General features: G+C 43.3%; 1 protein-coding gene and 1 long non-coding RNA gene across 4 annotated transcripts in view; both read left to right on the forward strand.

The window, feature by feature from the left end:
* The window catches only part of kcnh2b (potassium voltage-gated channel, subfamily H (eag-related), member 2b), a 299,962-nt gene that overhangs the window by 230,034 nt on the left and 47,147 nt on the right, over positions 1-22,781 (forward strand). The window lies entirely within an intron of this gene.
* LOC146510780 (uncharacterized) lies at positions 376-21,797 on the forward strand. Its single transcript, XR_014876082.1, has 2 exons — positions 376-21,155; positions 21,187-21,797. It is a non-coding gene; the product is annotated as an uncharacterized LOC146510780 (long non-coding RNA).

The following is a 22,781-nucleotide window of genomic DNA, read 5'->3' on the forward strand; positions in this document are numbered from 1 at the left end:
CTTGAGCCCGAGGGAAAAGGATCCTATGAGCGAAGAGGATAAGCTGTACCCAGGAAGCAGGGGAATGGCATGATCTCCTCTCTTTCATGTGACTTCTGACATCATCTCGAGGCATGAGACTCAGTCCATGCCATGCTACTCCTTGTGGACTGCCTCTGAACAGTGAATCCTTGTCATCCCAACACTACGTAAGGAAGTCACAGAGTTGGTTCATACTGCAGGCGGTCCTGGAAACCCAGGGGGCCGCCCTGACCCTGACCCCTCTGCGGTGAGCTGCCGTTGAGGACCATGGTCCTGCCGTTGCTGCTGAAGCTCCTTAACGTCTTCCTGCGCCAGTCGACTCTCACCAAAACTGCTGCCGCGAAACACTGCCGCCGCCCGTCCTGCTGCCCGTCTGCTCTGATGCCGCGCCCGCCCGGCCTGCCACTCTCTTGCCGCCGCGGGTGGGAGGCGAAAGAGCACCCACGACGTCTGCCCACCGAAGGGAGAGAGGTGAGGGGGGGACGCCTGAGTTATCCAAGGAAAGGGTGATTATGCCATTGGTCTAGAACAGAGAAAAAGGGCAGCGAGACTAGGCTGGACTCGATATTCCACTTTTTCAGATTTAAGTTTGTAACTGGAACAAAGATATTCTCATGACTGGCAGCTAGCATTGGATCGAAGCCATTTCAAGTTGTTGAGTTTGTACATTGACGTGAATGTTAATGTAGTTAGAACATTTGCTAACACCACAAAACAAGGCTGGATTCTGTCGCACTGACCTTTCAAATTTCACACTCTTCTCTTGGCGGTGTAGATTCATGAGCCCATCTGTCTAGTTTGTTGCAAAATTGTAGCAAAAATCTCACCAGAAGACAATCAGCAAAGCTTTAAAGGATTCTGTAAAGTAGCTAATCCACAATATGTTCCTGGAAGTGGTGCAAAGGGAACATTTGACAGTTGGATCTTCTGTTGCTCGAGTGTTTGTATCAGTCCCTTCGTGTTGCTGTTGGTTTGGCCTGCGGTGTCTTTAGGCTACACAGAGTCACTGTTTATCATGTCAGCTTAACCAGTTTAACATCAGAGTCTCAATAAATACTGAAGTCAGTGGCCTTCAACTAATGTTTCTAATGAAAAGAGATTTTTCATGCAAAAGTCAAGCGAACTGATGTCTGCAGAATTTGTTGCATAAATGCTGATGATAAATTCTGCTGTACTAAATGTCCTGAGTGGACACCGATCACAGTAGCAAACCAAGAGAATTATGGAAAGAAAAACAAACTTTATCTTCAAAGAACTGGGGTTTATATTTCGGACCTTGAGCTCTGACATTCTCATTCAGAAGGTCGCTTTTTCCTTTAGTGGTGCAAACTGCTTCACGGGTAGTAAAGAAAAACATTTACTAGTGTCACAGAGATGTAGAGTGTCTTTTACGTGCGGTTAAAAACGTCAAAACCAGAGATAAGAATTTAATATTTAAAGCCAAAATTATGGATTTGGAATCTACGGAGCCCCGCAGGGGACATGGGAGAAAAAAAAATTAAGACGGACTTTTGCGAGATCTCGCAAAACTAACTCAGGATCTCGCAAAACAAACTCGGGATCTCGCAAACGTTTTAGCCGCATTCTTCGGACGCTGGCTCGAAGCCGACCGGGAGGTCGAGGCACGATGTGCCGGGAAAGCGGTGTTCCTCCCGGCTGTAGTAGGTCTCGAGCTAACGGGAGGTCTCGACCTCCCGTTAGCTTTGAATACGTCTAAAACTTTTGCGAGATCCCGAGTTTGTTTTGCGAGATCCCGAGTTTGTTTTGCGAGATCTCGCAAAAGTTTTGCAAGATCCCGAGTTAGTTTTGCGAGATCTCGCAAAAGTCCATCTTAATTTTTTTTTTCTCCCATGTCCCCTGCGGGGCTCCGTAGGAATCTGTGAAAAGTTTTCTTTTTTTTAAAAAAAATGTGCTGTTTTACTTTTGGGATTTTTTTTGTACAGGACACAAACATCTGTGACACACTATGCTTGTGGATTAATGTTATTAGCCTGTTAGCATCGATGCACCTGTTGTTGGCACAGCCTACAGCGTGGTAGGTTCATGCATCCTCCCTGAGGACAGGACGGTCTGCTCCTTTAAATTAACAATGAAGAGCTGCAATGATTCTTGCAAAGAGCCACACTGATAGACAGCTCTTTGTTATGCTGCCTATTGTCAGCCAACTGCATTTCAATAGTGGGTCTAATACAGTGAGGTGTGTACAGCAGCAGAGGAGCAACTGATTTCTGCTTTGCTAATGTTGGAATGACCTTCCCTTGCAGTTATGGCAGGTAGTTTCATTTTAGAAAAACAGATACACTTTAAAAAACCCCACAAACAAACAAAAAAGAAAAGAAAGAGCAACAAAGAGATCACTGCTTGTACAACCAGCTAAAGCTTCATACTTTAAAGCTCACCAACCAAGCTAGCAGCCTGTTAAATCTCATACAGGGTATGTGCCATTCATGCTAGCTGTATGCTACGCTTATCTCAGAGAGAGGAGACATACACAGACACAGAAATATAAACAACATGCTGAGGTTAGCTTCCTGTCTCTCCAGCACATCCAGTAGGCACAGATCAACGGTCAAACAAGCAGCACATTTGCCTCGACTGTGCAGACCGTGTAGTCGTGATGCAGACTGGCAGTCAGATATCCACTTTTGGCTCAGTCTTTTTCTCTTTCTCGCTTTCTCTCTTCCTCCTACACAGCTTTCAGACAGGCCCTGTTCGACACCTGAAAGCACCCTTAGTTTTAAACGTACCTGCTGCCACTGTTAAAAAGTTACGCAAGAGTTTGGCTAAGCCAGAAATAGGACACGACAGTGGATCTGCATTACATAAGAAAATGTTTTGAAGCAATTATAAAGAAAATCCACCCTCACAAATGTACAGTTTCTTTGACCATACATGGGTGTCCCCTCAGCTGTGCCAGCAGCTTTTAACTGGAAGCTGTTTCCGTGCTATCGTTCTTTGATGCTGCTGCACTTCTCATAAAGTATGTGCCAGTTACATAAACGCTGCGAGTGTTTAAGCATTGTTGAGTTTAACGTGCATTATAAACATTCTGATTTATTTATGACACAAAGTGTTGCAGACTGCATTCATTCCTGATACAGCTGAACAACCTGACAACCTCAGGCCGCCGAAAAGAAGCTTGTTCATAGTGTTGACAGGCATGCAGGTGAATCTCCTCTCAGTGGGTTCAGTTAAAGATGTTTAGCTCTCCATGTTTTTGGGGAGTAACTCGACCGACCAGTAGGGATGGGTATCGTTTAGGTTTTATCCGATACCGGTGCCAAACCGGTACTTTTGAAACGGTGCCGGTGCTTAAACGGTGCTCGAACCGGTGCTTAAAGAATGGAGAACACAAACTTTGTCTAAAAACCTCTCATGTTCAGCTGTTTTTTTGTAAAAAGATAACAATGTTAGCCTTTTCTGCAGCTATGGGGCATATATGGTATCACTCTTGGCTGGAAGCAGCTTAAACAACGGAAAAAACAAACTTTGTCCAAAAACCTCTCATGTTTAATTGTTTTCCACTTTTTCTTTGGTCATTTTAGCCTTTTTGTCCAGGGTGAAGGGAGTATCTGCCATCAAACAAGAAGACAGCCGCATGTAGCTATGATGGTGTTTGCTAGTTCACCTTACATGCATTAATGTAATAACGTGGTTAGCCTACTCAACGTAAATTACACACGAACAACATTAAGCTACTCACGCAGAGAAGAACGGCTGCTGCTGCATCATCATCCTCATCATTTCTGCTACACTGGCAGGGCTAGGGGCCAGGACTCTCCTCTTCGGGTTTTTGGGGGATGTTGCTAACTCCGGGTCGATAACAGGCACCACACCCGCAGTAGATGTGCTCGGTGTGAGGTCTCGCAGCAAGCTATCAAATACGGCGCATTTCTCGGCTTTTAAAAAAACGCTATGCGTCGCCAGGTGTTTCATCAGATTTGAGGTGTTACCTCCTTGCCATCATGGCACCGGATACCGGTACCCATCCTTACCGACCAGCTGAGGAAGTGACAAGCTAACAGGAAGTGGCTAATAGCAAACAAGGATCTACATTATTTTATGAATCCTGAATTTAAACACATCATCTGCATCTTTTTCTCCCTCACAACGATGATCACGATGAATACTTTGCCTCTTTTGTCTCAGTGCAATCCTTCCTGTTTTGGCTTCTGTCGCAGTTTTTCCGTCGTGCTTTTGCTAAAACACGCCTGTTGTCGGGGTTTTTTATGCAACTTTGGTTGTTTTTGTGTGCTTTTGTGATGTTTTTCTATTTACTGGTGTTTTCTTAAGTTGCAGTGCGTGTGACCTCTCAGGGCCACTGTGTAGCATATAGTATGTAACAGTGTAACAATTAAAATTGTAACATTTATATTTGAAATCAAATGGCCAAAAATTGTGTTATTTTAACTGTAACAGTGTAACAATTAAAATTGTAACAATTATATTTGAAATCAAATGGCAAAAATTGTGTTATTTTAACTGTAACAGTGTAACAATTAATTTTTCATGCGGGTGGATTTCGTTTGTTAAAGAAAACTTTGAGAAGCTTTTGTGTTCAGAGCTGCGCTGCTATAGAAACAGGAGGTGCAGTGAGGGTCAAATACTGCTGATATTAACCACGACATGAAACTACTATTGAAATTCTTCCCACAAATAAGAAAAAGTGAAGCTTTATGATCTCTGAGGCAGAATGAAGGCGATGGGAAGATGGAGGCAGGAAGCAAGAAGAGCAAGTGTGGCTTTACTCTCACACGCTGTAAAGTTGTTCTGTACAACATGCCTGAAGCAAAGAGCCGCTATCCTCATCTGAAGTGCGTCTCGCACACTGGACAAATCCTGCAGGTCCGCTGGAAAACAACAAGCAGGCATCTGCTGGTGTTTGTTGCCTGCTCGAGCATTTTGTTCGTTTTGTTCCCACACGTGTTTGTGTATTTTCGAGTTGTGCGTGTGCATGTGAGGAGCTCAGCCTTCACCAAAGTGGAGGTGTTGAAAATGACGAGCAAAGCATCAGGGGAAAAATCACACTCGTGTCTCCTCTGTGTGTTTTTCTTGGCTCGGCTCAGCTCGGCTGGGATTAAGAAACCTTCTGAGAAGGCTTAATGTGCACCCCAGCCCTGTCACCCAACGGTGGGGGAGATGTGTTTTTTGGTGAGAAGTGAGAGGAAGAGGATGGCGGAGGAGAGGAGGAGGAAGGAAGTGATTCTGGGCATCGCTGGGATGAGGAAATGCACCAATTTCCCACGAGGAGGAATCATCTGAATATTGCAGTCTTGTAAATCTATATTCCACTCTTTTGTTTTTGGGGTGTGGGGGGCTCCGCCTGGGGCTCAGCTACCTTCAACCAGATGATTGATTCAGAATTGTTAAAATGTGATCCCAGCATAGAGTTTATTTATCCTGGGTACACTGGTAAACATTAGTTGGTCTAAAAGATGCAGAATATCGAACATCAACACGGCGGTTTGCTTAATATGGTCCTCCTGTCACGAAAACAGGTCTGACCGATCAGGGAATCTGGGATATATCGTGTGGTGTGGCACCAGGACACTGGCAGCTGACCTTTAGGATACTGTGGGTTGATCGGGCTCGTTCCGGCACTTCTCTTATGTCTGATCTGATTACTAGCCTTCCAAGTCGGTGTTCCCGTTTTCTTTATGTTCTTTGCACGGTCTTATCTCAGAAGGTCTCTGGTATCAAAGAATCTCGTTCTAATGGTGTTGTGGAGAAACTGTGTTTCAGTGGGTGTGACACGTATAAGCATGTTTTACTGTAACGACACGATCAGTGTCGTCGTCACCGAGTCTAATATTGTGGTTGGTGTGTGTGTGAAACATGAAACATTCTCTATTAGTTCTCTGAATCAGCGGTCTCCAACCTTTTTTGCGCCATGGACCAGTTTATGCCCGACAATATTTTCATGGACCGGCCTTTAACCCTTTAAAGCCGGTCAGAGCAGGCACGCTCTGTTTTGCGTAACTATTTTTACATCCCGGTAGCTCTGCAACCATGTGAGCTAGCGCAATTATTTTTTTTGCATATGAAACCTGAGGAGTTGTACTTACATCTTATGCCATCAGCTTGTCCTCGGTCACAGTTTCCTTCCACATAAAGCTTTGCAAAAACTGCATAAAAAGCACTTGCAGCAACAAAAACATAATATTCCAGAAACACACTTTGCCGATCCGATCAGCTGTTCATAACACTTCCTATGTTGGAATAGACGTCAGCGCGAACTATCGCATGTCCGCCATGACCTGCCCGAAACCGGAAGTGACGTCATTTTCGCAGAAATGTAGTTTTTTTTTTTACCATCAGGGCCTCATGAGCCTATACTGGTGTTTTTAAAAGTTATGTTTGACTTTATGACTTTCTGTGTGGTTTCTGGGATGCTTAGGACTCATATTGCACTGCTGGAAATAGTTTATTTTGATGCATATGCTGCTTTTTTGCAAATTTGCATTATAATATTTATTTTCATTTTTCCTGCAGTGTATGAAAATTGGTGTATTTCAAAAATAAAACTATGAAGACACTCAAAATAAATTTCCTGTGGTGGGAAACTATTTTGTGCAACTTTTTTGTATTTACAGTTTTGAGGGATAAGCCTCTTAAATTTCTCTAACTAGAAATATATGTTAAAAAAACAAAAACGATTTTCAATTTTTTTGTAGTTTATTGCACTTTTTTGCAATTTATGTAATTACTATGCACTTAATGCAGACATATTATTAAAATGTGGGCTATAATGGTTGTATTGATGTATAGCAACTTGAAATGCTCCCAAAAATGGCTCCACAGCATGTAAACATATAATATAAGCTCTGGTAGACTTGGTTCTATGGTAGGTCTTAAAGGGTTAGGGTGTCGCGGATAAATACAACAAAATAAAACTAGTACCGGTACCGAAAAAAAGAAGATTTATTCATAACACACGTGAAAAGACCCAGGAAAACCGAGTAAACGATAAAAACGATAACAAAATAACGCTGAAAACCGATAAAAACCCTGAAAACTATACATTTCACACCTGAGCCTCAACTCTCGCGGCCCGGTACCAAACGACTCACGGACCGGTACCGGTCCGAGGCCCGGGGGTTGGGGACCGCTGCTCTAAGTAGTTCTGAAACTGTGATTTCTCAACACTAGGATGACTCATCCCGCTGCCACATTCAAAGCACGCCAGCTCGTGATTTTGTTAAACAAACTGCCGCCACACAGACCTGCTTAGTTTAAGATCGATGTTCACAGCTCGCCAAAAGCACCGTTTATGTTCCCTGGAGAAAGGAAAAGCAGTCAGACCAGTGATAAATACAGCAGAGTTATCCTGATGTTAATACATCACAATGAAGACTTTGGCTTATTTAAGCTTTGGGAGGCTGCCTGTGCTTTACACTGAGGCAACTTGAAAACAGCTAAAATGTCAAGTCAAGAGCAGGCCTGGAAATATTAGAACAATCATCAGTGTCAGTCACTTAGGTCAAGTCCTTCTATTTAAAGGGGACCTATTTAGCTCATTTACAGCTCTGTATGTCAGGTTTAGCTGTGCAGCAAGCAGTTGGAGACATAAAGTGAGCCTTTAATGCTGATTTCACTGAGTAATAAACTAATTTCAAAACACCGGGGAATCCAAACATCCAGAAGTCCAGGAGTCACGCAGAGCAGGACACACAAAGACAAGGGCAGACAACAAGACAAGACCAGGAGGAAACACGCCAGGAACAAATCAGGAATAATGAGATACAGGAAGCAGAACTCAATATGAAGAAGACAGGAAACACAGAGAAGGTGAAACAGTCCGGAAACCGGAAGTGACGTTATTTTCGCGGAAATGTAGTTTTTTACCTTCAGGGCCTCATGAGCCTATACTGGTGTTTTTAAAAGTTATGTTTGACTTTATGACTTTCTGTGTGGTTTCTGGGATGCTTAGGACTCATATTGCACTGCTGGAAATAGTTTATTTTGATGCATATGCTGCTTTTTTGCAAATTTGCATTATAATATTTATTTTCGTTTTTCCTGCAGTGTATAAAAATTGGTGTATTTCAAAAATAAAACTATGAAGACACTCAAAATAAATTTCCTGTGGTGGGAAACTATTTTGTGCAACTTTTTTGTATTTACAGTTTTGAGGGATAAGCCTCTTAAATTTCTCTAACTAGAAATATATGTAAAAAAACAAAAACGATTTTCAATTTTTTTGCAGTTTATTGCACTTTTTTGCAATTTATGTAATTACTATGCACTTAATGCAGACATATTATTAAAATGTGGGCTATAATGGTTGTATTGATGTATAGCAACTTGAAATGCTCCCAAAAATGGCTCCACAGCATGTAAAAATATAATATAAGCTCTGGCGGACTTGGTTCTATGGTAGGTCTTAAAGGGTTAAGACTGCCATCACTTTCTTCTGATTGGCTGCCGCTCACAAACAGACGGTTTGTGCACATGGAGCGATGAGATGGCTTATTAAGCACAAACTGTCATTCGCTGCTTTGCTTGCTCTGCTACTTTTTAAGACGAAAGCATCCAGACTGTGTCGGACACATACAAAGAGCTCGATTCTGCTTCAGTAACAGCATGAGACACATCCATGCGCTGCTACTGTAACCGTGCTGTGCTACAAAAACCACACAGCAGATTTTAATGTAGCTCAAAATATTTGCCCACCTGCTTTATTCAGTTTAAAGCATTAACTCATACATAGCAGCGCCTCACCTGCTTGTCGTCTTTCAGAAGGGTGGGGTTTCCCCGTCACACGTGCTCATGCATCCACACTGTGTGCTGGATAAATATGTGAATCTGTGTTTGAAGGTGTTTCTGGAATATCAGTGACTTGGATAATAATCTATGAATGAGGGTAGTGATTAGTGAAGTAACGGGCTGTGACACAAAGGGACGATCCCACAGGACCAAACGTGCCTCAGTGCAGCTGCTCCTGAAAATTACGTCACAGGTGATCCGTTATCTCTTGATACTACAGCGTAAACTCTCTCAGTGGAAACAGTAAACACTCATAACACGACTACGTCCACCAAGCACGCTCACACGCGCCCATTTCTGTGTGTGTGTGTTGCCATGCGTGAGCAGGTGATCTTTTTGCTGTGAACATGTGAGCTGGGGTCTTCACACACACTCGGTGATTCAGCGTGATAGCTGTGCATATGCAGAACAGTTGTAGTCCTCCAACAACTGCTGGGTCGAGCAGCGCTGATGTAGACGAGCCCATCCATCCATGCAGAGCAGTGGACCGAAACGTTGTGCATCGCCAGCCCTGCTTCGCTCTTTGACCTCTTGGTGGGATGACGGCAAACAAGGTCACTTTAAAGTCAGTGTCTCATAATGCAGCAGGCGCTACATTCTGTAGTGTCTATTCTCTAAAGTACCCTACAACCAGGGAACAGAGAAGAGCAAAGATTAGTGTTTTGTTATTCTTATCACATCGAACGTTAGCTGTGTGTCAAACTTCCCTTTTTGCCGACATGAGAAGTGTGCGAGAAAGTCACACAAGTATACAACTCACATTTTTCTCTCCGGGTAAATGCAGGAACGGGTATTTGAAGACGTTTCCCATCGAGGTTTCCTCTGCAGCCATAACAGACGCTTCTTGCGCACATGATGGAGAAGGCCAGGATGAATCACACTGCTGATATCAAGATAATCAAACTACCAGCAAGCATGAAAAATTCTGCACAGTTCAAGGATCCCTCAGCCAGCCCACATCAGCTGACACCTGTCCGTTTGACACATCTCATACAGCGTATGCTGGGCCTCTTTAACCACTGTGCAGCTCACCTCCACCCAAGCTCTTTCTCCATCTATAATTGTTGTGTTTGGATTCATATTTCTGAGAATACCCAAAACTTTCAATAGTAAAATCAGAAGAGCAAAGATGATGTCCTGTAATAAGCTTTATAATAGATGGAATATAGCACAGGTCTGTATGTGCATGTGCTTTTGTAGCATCTTTTGTTCGAGTGGAGTGCATCGTTTGAAGCTAATGCTAGCTGGCATCCTCAGATCACATGCAGCTCCCTTTAAAGGCACATGAAGACTCATCAGAACTGCACAACGTGTGCGCTGCGGTCACTGTTGGATATTTAGTCTGTTATGAACAGAATATCAAGCTCAACATTTGTTTATTTATTATTTTGAACTTCTGCAAACCTGGCTAATATGGCAACAATGTCTCCCAGAAGGCGGTGGGGGTTTCGAGTGGATTTCTGCTTCCTCAACTCCGACTAAATCCCCTCATGGCATGGGTTCTTGTCAAACTGCAGTTTCTGGACACCCCCACCTCCATATCTGTAGTTTGAATAGCTGTAGATAAAAGCAGATCCTCAACACACACAGTCGAGAGATTAAAAACCTAAGCTCACTCTGAAGTGTGTCGTAGATTAACACTAAAGGCTTGTGCGTTTGTGTGTGTGCAGAGCATATGTCAGCAACAGCAGTTGCTTGTGTGGCTGTTTCATTGCAGCATTTATATTTCAAGTCCCTTCTAAGGCAGAGGGAGCTAAAGACGGATAGAAGGGAGGCAGGAAGGGAGGCTGAGAAAGATCGAGACAAAGGGTAAAAAGAGAGACAGAAATGAGACGATGGGGGAGATACGGGGAGAGGAAGAGAGAAACAAAGATATCCGAGGGCAGCAACAAACCTAAGAGCTGATGGTGTTGATGAATTTTGTTGCAAAAGGCTGCAGTTAGAAAGAGGAGGAGGAGGGAGGAGGGAGAAAGATTGAGGCTGGAGAAATCTACTCCTTTGTTATGTCTTAGTGGGAAATGTCAAAGCTGGAGAGAAAAAGGTCAAGAAGGAAGCCAGCCTGTCAGCAGGCAGATATCACACACACACAGATGCCCTCATACCAGTCAAATCATACTCACACCATATGGCTATAAATATATACATGCGCACCTACAGACATGCAGGCTGCTTAGATGGATGGCATGTGTTAAATGGATGGAATAATCCAAGGTTTCCTTATGACAGGTAGCCCTTTTTGATTGCACAGATACAACATGACAAGCGTGACATACGCTGATCAGGCATTATGACCCCCTAACATCATGCTGGAGGCCATGGCCCTGAGCTCGACCCCTGCAGCAGTATCTGCACCAAGATGTTAGCAACAGATCCTTTAAATCCTGTAAGTTGTGAGGCGGGGTCTCCATGGATCGGAGCTTTTGTCCGGCACATTCCACAGATGCTCGGTTGGACTGAGATCTGGGGAATTTGGAGTCAGCACCTCAAATTTGTGCTCCTCAAACCATTCCTGAATCATGTTTGCATTTAGGGTAAATGATCCTGCTGGAAAAGGCCACAGCCATCAGGAGATACTGTTTCCATGAGAGGGTGTACATGGTCTGCAACAATGCTTAGATGGCAGGAACCAAGGTTTCCCAGCAGGACATGGTCCGAAGCATCACACTGCCTTGCCTTCTTCCCATAGTGCCAGAGGTGTCAGAGGTTCCCCTGGTGAGCAGTCAGACCAGGGCTCCTTCTTCCATTGCTCTGTGGTCCTGATGCTCACAAGCCTACTGTTGGTGCTTTCTGCAGTAGACATGGGTCATCATGGACACCCTGCAGTCTGCAGCTAGCCATCTGTAATACATTTGCTCTGACACCTTCCTAGCAGAACCATCATCAACCTTTTCAGCAATCTGAGCTACAGTAGCCTGTCTGCTGGACTGGACCACACCATCCAGGCTTTGGTCCCCACAAGCATCACAGGCCTGTCGTCTTCTAGCCATGGCAACATGGCCCGTGTCGAACTCGCTGAAATCCTCAGACTTGACCATTTTTCCTGTTTCCAACACGTCACCTCTGAGGACTAAATGTTCACTCCCGGATATATCCCACTAACAGCTGCCACCGTGAAGAGTTAATCAGTGCTATTCACGTCACCTGTCGGGGTCATAACCTGATTGGTGTAGGTGTCATGTGGTCAGCTGTTCACCAGTAAGGTTTTCAGTGCTCCAGTGTTATTGACACACTGGTAACACTATTCCCACCACTGATGGAATATTCCAGCAATTGCTGTTTTCACACTTGACAGTACTTCCTGCTTTTTTCTTTTGATATGTACATGCACACTGAATACAAACATCCTGAGGAGTCTTGAATAGGGATGGGTATCGTTTAGGTTTTATCTGATACCGGTGCCAAACCGGTACTTTTGAAACGGTGCCGGTGCTTAAACGGTGCTCAAACAGGTGCTTAAAGGATGGAGAACACAAAATTGGTCCAAAAACCTCTCATGTTCAGCAGTTTTTTTGTAAAAAGATAACAATGTTAGCCTTTTCTGCAGCTATGGGGCATATATGGTATCACTCTTGGCTGGAAGCAGCTTAAACAATGGAAAAAAACACAAACTTTGTCCAAAAACCTCTCATGTTTAACTGTTTTCCACTTTTTCTTTGGTCATTTTAGCCTTTTTGTCCAGGGTGAAGGGAGTATCTGCCATCAAACAAGAAGACAGCCGCATGTAGCTATGATGATGTTTGCAAGTTCACCTTACATGCATTAATGTAATAACGTGGTTAGCCTACTCAACGTAAATTACACACGAACAACATTAAGCTACTCACGCAGAGAAGAACGGCTGCTGCTGCATCATCATCCTCATCATTTCTGCTACACTGGCAGGGCTAGGGGCCAGGACTCTCCTCTTCGGGTTTTTGGGGGATGTTGCTAACTCCGGGTCGATAACAGGCACCACACCCGCAGTAGATGCGCTCGGTGTGAGGTCTCGCAGCAAGCTATCAAATACGGCGCATTTCTCGGCTTTTAAAAAAACGCTATGCGTCGCCAGGTGTTTCATCAGATTTGAGGTGTTACCTCCTTTGACAGTATCACAGTATCAGCTTAAAGCACTTGTTGCAGCTGCTGAGTTTGCATCTTTTGCTGTGAAGTACAGCCAGACTTTGACCGCTTCGCCTTGGGCATTTTTAATCTATAGCTCTGCTCTAAAAGAACGTACGCACCTGGACCCGCCTACTATCCTCGGAAACATAAAATGATTGGCTAGAATCTAAAGTGTATCACAGCTCAGGAAAATAAAGCACCGAAATGTGCGCTGCTTTTTGGTTTGGTTACTACCGTTTATGTCAGAACTGGTGCCATCATGGCACCAGATACCGGTACCCATCCCTATTCTTGAACGATCAGGGAATGATGTAAGTAACAGTCTGCAAGAATGCGAGATGTTGATGCATCCTTGCATTTTATTAAATTAACAAAATAGAAGATTAAACTGTGAGTGCTTCATGATCTCAGCGGTGCAAAATGACCCACAGTTCTGGTCATTTAATGACATTTTAGAGGAGACAGTCTGATCCTTACACACAGTATATGCACGTTTAGAAAGGTTCATTTTAAACTGATTTCTTATCCTTTTAAAATGTTTCGAGGTTTTGAACTCAGCTATAAATGACATGAATGATATAATGTATCTGCTGGAGACATTTTACTTTGAGCATTTGAACATTTTATCCGTATTTTCTCTGCAGATAAACAAGCTCTCCTCTATGCACTCATGTTTCGACTGTTTCACGGTGTCACAAGGAAATTATTGGACTGTTGGATCTCCAGCAAAGAAAGAGGTTCTTGTGTTGGTCAGCTGGTTGCAGGGATGATAGACTCAGGTTGCCTGGAGCTTTAATTTAACAGGCAGACAACAGCCAGAATAGATTAAGACAGGAGAACAAATTGAATTCAATGCTCAGTATCGGAGTGCATTTTGCTCGCATGCACGAGTCCGTGTCGATGTAGCTGCTGCTCGTTATTGTTTGTTGCAATTGTCAGGAAATATACCAGAAGACTGTAAAGCAACAGAGTGACTCCTGTATTCTACATTTACAGTTTATTTTCTCAGTAACTGATTACAGTTTCATTTATTTCATTTAGCAGTTATTTGTTTTTAACTCCTTTGCACACAGGACACAGGGGTTACTTGAAGAAGACTTTATCAGTTACACGAGTTCCCTTTTCCTTGATGCACTCGTTTGTTCGTCTTTGAAAGTAACAACCTTTCAGTGAGAGTTGTTCTTGTCTTTGGATGTGACAGCACTAAAGTTAACACTCCCACACTGTGTTTTAGCCTAGAATACATGTGTTCATCTATATTTCACTACAACAGAGCTTTCACGCTGTCTTGTCCAAACAGCAGTGAGTGTTCTGCGTGAAAAGGCGACTCTGTCCACCGCCTGAACTTATCAGCAGGCTGAAGCTAATAATATCACACTGGTCTTTTGGTGAAAGATAAAAGCTTCGGGCCAGTGTCAGAATCTTATGTGGTTATGTGTGCACAAGCTGATGCTGTAAATGAAAAAGAAAGGCCTCCAGCCCTTAATTTGAAACGTAAGTGTTGGAATAAGAGAAAAGGTTAGGATGGGATTTGACTCCGGCTCAGGGGAACCGGGGAACGGGGGCGATGAAGTAAACTCAGTGTTTAAATGTGTCTATGGGTGTTTGTGTGTTTCTTTCTATACTTTGGATCTTTTAGTACCTTAAGTCTGCCAAGATTACAGACTGCTGATTTGTGATAAACACATTAAAAGTCAGGCTCTCTTTACGTGTCACAGGATACAAACTGCAGATCATTCACTATCTGAGTGGTGTGTTCCCATCGTGGTGAAGAGGGAGCTGAGTGTAAAAGCGAAGCTCTCAATTTCCCGGTCGATCTACGTCCCTACCCTCACCTATGGCCACGAGCTGTGGGTAGTGACCGAAAGAACGAGATCGCGGATACAAGCGGCAGAAATGAGCTTCCTCCGAAGGGTGGCTGGCCTCTCCCTTAGAGATAGGGTGAGAAGTTCGGCCATCCGGGAGGGGCTCAGAGTAGAGCTGCTGCTGCTCCACATCGAAAGGAGCCAGCTGAGGTGGTTCGGGCATCTGACAAGGATGCCCCCTGGGCGCCTCCTGGGTGAGGTGTTCCAGGCATGTCCCACCGGGAGGAGGACCCGGGGCAGACCCAGGACACGCTGGAGAGATTATATCTCTCGGCTGGCCTGTGAACGCCTTGGTGTTCCCCCGGATAAGCTGGAGGAGGTGGCTGGGGAGAGGGAGGTCTGGGCCTCTTTGCTTAGGATGCTGCCCCCGCGACCCGGCCTCGGATAAAGCGGATGAAGATGGATGGAGATCCTGAAGATGGATGGTTTTGGTTGGACTTTTGTTAGAATATGTAGCAATGATGTGATGCATTAGCACCCCGGGTATCTCTAACCTCCAGCAGCAAGCTGCATCGTTGCACTTCGACAGTCGGTGAATCGAAATGTTTTTGTTGAGCTCCGGATGAAATCTCAGCCGGTTGCTGGTAGAAAGGCAGTGTGTGCAGTTCAGCAGAGTCAGCCGCCCAACAGGAGCTATGTGCACAAACACACCTTTACCAAACAGACATGATTTGGTTCTGCATTATTAAACGGGTGTCAAGCCGATGAGCTGGTGCTTGCCTCGGTGCTCGTGGTTCACCGGCTCTTCTGTTTACAGTAGAAAATGAACGCTGTGAAATTTTAATGTGCTTCTGCCTGTGTTATTGGAACGGCCTCTTTTCTAATGCTGAGTATGGGCATGGATGAGCAGCAGCGTTGGACTGTATAAAATATTGACCAGTTTCTCGTCCTACCGTTTGCAGAGGTTTTGGAAGCATCGCAGCTGCAGACGCTTGAAGCATTGGATTGGACGATATTGTAGTCTATGGTAAATGGTAAATGGACTGGTTCTTATATAGCGCTTTTCTACTCTGTCCGAGCACTCAAAGTGCTTTATACAGCTAATTCATTCACCCAATCACACCCATTCACACAAGCACTTCTAAACTTAAGTGCTAAGTAGCTAACATTCATACACATTCACACTCCGATGGATGCATCGGAGAGCAACATGGGGTTAGTATCTTGCCCAAGGATATTTGGCATGCAGACTGGAGCAGCCTGGGATTGAACCACCGACCTTCTGGTTAGTGGCTGATCCGCTCTGCCACCTGAGCTACAGCCACCCCAGTCTGATGTCACTTTTAAAGATTAGGTTTTGGCCAATGAGTTAGCAACAAACTGACATTAAAGCAGACAAAAAAGTATTAGAAGAGTGAACGCAGTCTGACACTGAGGGTCCGTGTCCATACTGGTCCATACATTAATAACTTTAAAGCCATTGCAACACTGATTCTACTGTAGAGACATGCACAGGTGGAAACTGTTCATCACTGCCTTTATTACTTGTTGGAGATCAAGTTCTGGCTGGTGGGCGGAGCTCAGCGTTCATTCAGCTTCAGCATCATTCTGGCTTCTTGGCTAGCTTTGTGTTAGCATGCTGCCAGTGCAGATGCTTGCTCACAGTCAAAGTTGTGTTAGCAGTTAGCATTCATTCAGCTTTGTGTTAGCATGCTGCCTGTGCAGATGCTTGCTCACAGTCAAAGTTGTGTTAGCAGTTAGCATTCATTCAGCTTTGTGTTAGCATGCTGCCAGTGCAGATGCTTGCTCACAGTCAAAGTTGTGTTAGCAGTTAGCATTCATTCAGCTTTGTGTTAGCATGCTGCCTGTGCAGATGCTTGCTCACAGTCAAAGTTGTGTTAGCAGTTAGCATTCATTCAGCTTTGTGTTAGCATGCTGCCTGTGCAGATGCTTGCTCACAGTCAAAGTTGTGTTAGCAGTTAGCATTCATTCAGCTTTGTGTTAGCATGCTGCCTGTGCAGATGCTTGCTCACAGTCAAAGTTGTGTTAGCAGTTAGCAAGTAATGTCCTCCTACCTGCACAAAACTGAAGAACCTTTGTGTCACGTGGAAACACATCATGCATTACTGCAAAAACGAGTGCGATTACAGTCACACGTTACTTTTGAACGTGCTACACCCAACACTGAGCATGTACAATATCCATCTTTTAATGACTTACACAACATCAGATGTTCTGATCTTTAATCTTAGCTGAAGATCAGATCAGAATCCTCTGTAGTTCCTTTAGAAGACGCTGACAAACATGCTCATAGATAAGTTAAATCTGGAAGCAGAACGATCCTGTTGGATATACAGACACATGTTTACAACAGTTGACTTGCTGCGTGCGCCTGCAGCTGACAGTTGGTCACAGGCAGAGACTCTCAGCTTGAGAAACTTTTCATTTCTCTGCCTTTCGTAGGTGCTTTAACCGCTTGCTGGTTTAACTCACCTCACTTTATGTTGTCACTGTTTTTATCATCCGCCATCGCTACAAGTTACAAGATGTTGCTGACAGTCATGTGCTCTCTGGTCGTCACATCGCTGCTGGTCTCTTCCTCTGTGCGCACCGCTTAAGTTAGCGGAGCATGACTAAACGGCCATGCAGATCCAAATGTTCCAGATTATGAACATGCACTAACAATCTTTATAATAGAAATTACATTTATGGCTGTGTGTCATGCAGACCGTCCCCTGTCAGGCTCGGTCATTGCCGCTCACTTTGTCAGTCTTTAATAATTTTTTTGACTTTTCAGCTATTTCTTGCTGTGTATTCATCCCTCCTGGCCATGTTCCTCTAACCTCTGTCTTTCTCACTTGGTCCCACTATCACAGCCTCGCTCTTGTAGGTTATTCCTCTCTTTTACTATTCCCTTCATCTCTTTGTTTCTTTCTCCAAAACACATCTCAAGATTATTAGAGGTGGGAATCACCAGACATCCCACGATACGATATTATCACAATACTTAACGCACGATACAATATTATTGCAATTTTTAAAATATTTTGCGATATTCAGATTCTGTACATAAAGGTAAACTTTATCAATATTCATTTTCTCTAATAACAAAGTCTCACACTCAGTCTTTCTCTCATTTCAGTTTGATTGTTGACAAACTGAACGGTTTGTATTACAGTCTAGTCCAACTTAACTGAATCAACCATCTGGTACAATTATAGCTATTCTGAACTATGCAGTTTATGAAAACTATGCAGCCCCTTCAGCAACTGAAGAATTTGAAAGTAAATTAAAACAAAATATAATTTTACATTAAATAAAAAAGTTTTAAACTTAATTAAAATAAAACATGTCTTAAATGAAAATAAGTAAACTGTCATGTTTATTGCTGCCAAAAACAAGTTAAACACATTTGGACAGTGAAAGAATGTCAGGATTCTTGCTCAGAAAAAGGATCAACATGCTCTGAAGTCAGAGCACAAAAACCTTTTTGTAACAAAATATCGATTTCTGCTGTCCCTGTATCCATACATTATTAGCAAACAAAATATCACGATGCTACACAGTATCCATTTTTTCCCCCACCCCTAAAGATTATTGGAACGGTGGTGGAACCTCACACATTGTCCAGGGGCAGCAGAAGACACACACAGACACACACACACACACACACGTGTCCACCCAGAGTGGACTGTTGCACACTGGCATTTTTTAAGTAGCAGATATTAAAAATACAAATTTTCTTTTGATGTATTTGTTTCATAATAACTGTTAATAAGTGTTTTTGTTGTTTTTTAACATCAAGACTAACGCAGCAGTCAGACCAGCATCTAGCTACTGAGGTCACGATGTGCACGTGTAAACACAAAGTGAGCCGGTCTCTCATAGCGACTTTTGAAATGTGGTTGTAATCACATGGATCCAAAGTGTGTATCCCTCAAGATATTAGGCAGGCGTGTGGAGGTTTTTAAAAGTAAGTTGACACATTTGTTCACCCGATCCTACAGCTCTTAATTCTATGGCTTTTAGTTTTTAACTGTTTTTAACTTATATTGTCTTTTACCTGTATTGCTATGTTTTATTTATCTTTTAAGTTTCAAATAGCTGTACAGCACTTTGTTTGAAAACGCTTTATAAATAAAGTTATTATTATTATTATTGTTATACTGAGGCAGGTACTTTGAGTCCCTAAATGCCAACGAAGCTAACGTAACTTTCTGATACAGCAGACCTGAGTTGATTGAAAACTCATCAGTCTAAATTGGAGCAAAGAGTCAATTGAAAAGACTGTAATTAACGTCTAGCTACAAATATCCTTATAACTGAGCTCACAAGAGTTTATTTTTTCTTTGTCTGCTGGCTTGGACTTGAGTTTTTTTATTTTTCTAATTGTTAGTGTCCTTTTTTCCAAGTTTACGCATGTCTACAAAGGCACGCGTGCCAAATAAATCTCACGCGATGTGAGAAATGAAAGCCTTCCAAAGCCATCAGCACCCCTACCAAGCAGATGGATGCTGCGTGCTGCCTTTGGCTGCCATCAGCCGTTGATGTTGTGCACTTCCCCTTTGTTCACTCCCCTCTGAGACCCCACAAAGTTTCAGGAGGCGCGGTGTCAAAATTGACAAAAGTCTCCATCTCCACTGTTTCAAATGACACCATGACTTCACTAAATGTGAAATAAAGTGTAAGCAAGTTGTTGAGATATCAACCAGTTGCACAAAGCACCGAGCACATACCTCTGTGCCTGTGGCTCTTCTTCTGCACCGATAGAAGATTTGATTGAAGATTAATGATGAAAGTGTCATTGCTGTTCAGTCAGTCTTTTTTATGGCTGCAGCTGTACTGAACACCTCCCAGGTGTAGGTGTGAGTGTGTGCTATTTAAACTTTGCTGCCTGTGAGGTGAGTCATCACCTTCACAGTCCTTGGCGCTGTGCACGGCTTCATAGGCTCCCTTTTCTTTACATTATTACCTTTGATCCTTTCCTGTGAGCAAACCACACAGAAGGTCAAGCATTGTGTTTCTTCTCATTTAGCGTGGTCCTTATCGTTCTGTCTCCACATCACTGTCTTCAGAGGTAGTTGTTGCTTTGTAAGCCTATGAATAAGAGCAGACTAGTCCTCTGGTATCCTGTCGTTGTGTTGAAACGTGACTTTGCAGAAAGACAATGTGACAGCCTTGGTGGTTTAGCAGGTGCACACCAGATATGTGACATTTTGGGTTTCAAACTTGATGTCTTGTCATCTCTTGCCCTGTCTTGTCACTCTGAAGCACAGAGTGTCAAATAAAGCAGGGCTGACACTGAAGCAGTCTACTGGACAGCCCGAGCTCTGGCTTGAGCTTCACTTTGAGTCGTGTATTGTCAGCACGTCACCTGTATTCGACTTGCCTCTTAACGTCTAAGCTAGTTAATTTTGTCTGTAGTTTCAAGTCAACCAGTTAAGTAAGAAAATATAGCACCGTTTCAGGGATAAATATTAGCGAGGATGACTTTCTCCAATGATGCTGGCCTCTGCTACCCCGATCGACTAGATCGACGTGGGGAACGAACAGCATGTTGTGGGTGAAGTGAGGAAAACAAATCGTCTCGTGGCACAGGCGGCTCTGTAAACTGCTCCTCTCTTTGCTTTAAGACTCCTCCCTCCGGTGCTGTCCTCAAATACAACTTTGCCCTAACTGCACTTGAATGTGTCTTGACATCTGCACTTTTAACAGTCCTCATGGCAGTGCTTTTCAGTTTCACACAGATGGCTAAAAATATCCCTCAAGATACTCCACGAGGCGACACTCAGCTGTGGGGGGCACTCGACTGAACTCTAGGGGTGTGTGGGTGCATTATTCAGCAGTGTTTGTGCCCGCTCACACAAGTGCATATGTGGGCAGGTCAGGATTCAGACATGATTTATGGTGATAATTATGCCCATTCTGGAATTGAAAATGCACTCTGCAGGTGATCTTATGATGAGAAAAAGGATGACGACCAGAGTCTTCACATCAGTGAATACACACTGACAATATATACATGCTATATATTACCATTGTATTTTTTGGACCATAAGGCGTACCGGATTATAAGGCACGAAACAAAACAGTCAGATAAGTCAAACTTTACTCGACTCATTCTTCTTGCTTCCTCCACTTACGTACCATCAATTCATTAATGCTGAATCTCCAAAAGTTGATTCTGTTCATCTGGACGTAGCGTTTTGTGGGAGAAACGTTTCGTCACTCATCCAGGTTTTCCCTGGATGAGTGTTTATAAGGTTTCCCCAAATCTTATAAACAGAACATTTACATAATGACTGAAACCAGCCCACTGATTTACTTACCTGGATGACTGAGCATGCATAAAGACATTAATGCTGAATTCTCTCGCAGCTGCTCTTTTCCCATGTTGTTGCAGTATATTAATGACTAACCTCGTATTGTGGATGGATTATCTCAGTTGTTGTGCTGACTGAAGTTTGGTCCGTTTACAGCATCCTGCCATGAGATTGCATTTATCCCTAAACTTCGGGAACCCTCACGTTAACTTTTATCGAGTGGAAAAAAGTTAGCGTTCATCCTCCAGCTTCACTGTGCTAATGTTATGCTAACATAGTTGTGTCGCTAGCGATCACGTAGCACATCATTATATACCAGCTAGCCCAACTTCAGTAACCCTACAAACGTCACTGCTGTTTAGTTTTCTGTCTTCATTTATGTTGGAAGTGATAGCAGAGCTGTACGCTTGAATTTTTCAGAAATCTCTCAGAACATGCTATATCATGTTTAGGTGGAAGCTAGCGAGCTAACTTCCTGCTAACTTCTAACTCTGTTAAATGTAATAAATCCTGTTTTCATGGATGCCTGGATGTTAAACTCAATTGTTACACCTGGTAAAGCAGCAAAGCTGATCATTTTATTAAAGATGAAAGAATTTAGACAGTTTTAAACTTTGTTTGACTTTGGGACCTGAAGGTGACGGAGTTTAGGACCCAGATTCCTCCGCGAGGCTCCTGACTAGAGTAGCCGTAATGCTCCAACCAGTGTTGCCAACTTAGCGACTTTGTCGCTATATTTAGCGAGTTTTCAGACCCCCTAGCGACTTTTTTTCTAGAAAAAGTCGCTAAAAAAAGACGTGAAAGCGCATATCGCTTTTACTCTCAACAAGCAGCGAGTGCTGTAACGCAGTCAGTTCTTCTTTTACTCTTATGCTGTTTTGTGGATCAGGTTTAAAACTACTTATAAACACACACACACACACAAAGTAACTCCACCAGAGTGCCTATTTCGGGTCACTTTTGCCGGTCAAAGCCCGGGTAAAGGAGCAGGGTTGGAATTGTGACATTACAAAAAACAATAATTGCTAAAAGAAATTTAATTTGTAGTTCTAAATAAATTCTAAATGCATTTAGGACGTTTTTTGCTCACTTTATGTCTCGTCCACGATGTTATTTCTCTCTCCAGCAGCGTAGGCTACAATTACATTAGCATGACCAATTATGCAAATTAGGTGATGACGTCATTTAGCGACTTCTAGCGACTTTTAGGACAACCAATAGCGACTTTCCTTACTGAGGAGTTGGCAACACTGGCTCCAACCATCCATCCAGCAGTGCAGCTTCATAGCTACCAAAGTCGTACTAAAACATTTTTGACAGATTTTTGATTTTTACCACATAAAATCGGTTTGAGGTCAGTAAGCACAACAAGAATTCATACATAAGACGCACTGTAGATTTTATGTGCGCCTTATAGTGCGGAAAACATGGCATATGCCAAAAGCTTTTTTCCAAACCTAGTGTACAAACGTTTCAAGTCAGTTAGTGAGGGTAAAACCATTAACTTAATTGAAATCAAAAGTTATGTGGAAATCCTGAACTGTAACTCTGTATGAAGGAAACATGAAAGAGGAAGCTGCCTCGAGGCTTCTGAGGACGAGAGAATGTATACAGGAATGAAAAGCCAGAGAAGAAAGAAAGGTCCAGGCAGGATGAGCGGTAATAGTTTACAGGACAAATGTGTGAAATGTGACTGGCCTGCTGGGGAAGAAGAAAATGAAGTGGAAAGGTGGAGCAAGGATTGCTGGATAGAGGACAGGGACAA

The sequence above is a fragment of the Neolamprologus multifasciatus genome, chromosome 9 (genome assembly GCF_963576455.1).
Source record: "Neolamprologus multifasciatus chromosome 9, fNeoMul1.2, whole genome shotgun sequence".
In the NCBI taxonomy this organism is placed as follows: domain Eukaryota; kingdom Metazoa; phylum Chordata; class Actinopteri; order Cichliformes; family Cichlidae; genus Neolamprologus; species Neolamprologus multifasciatus.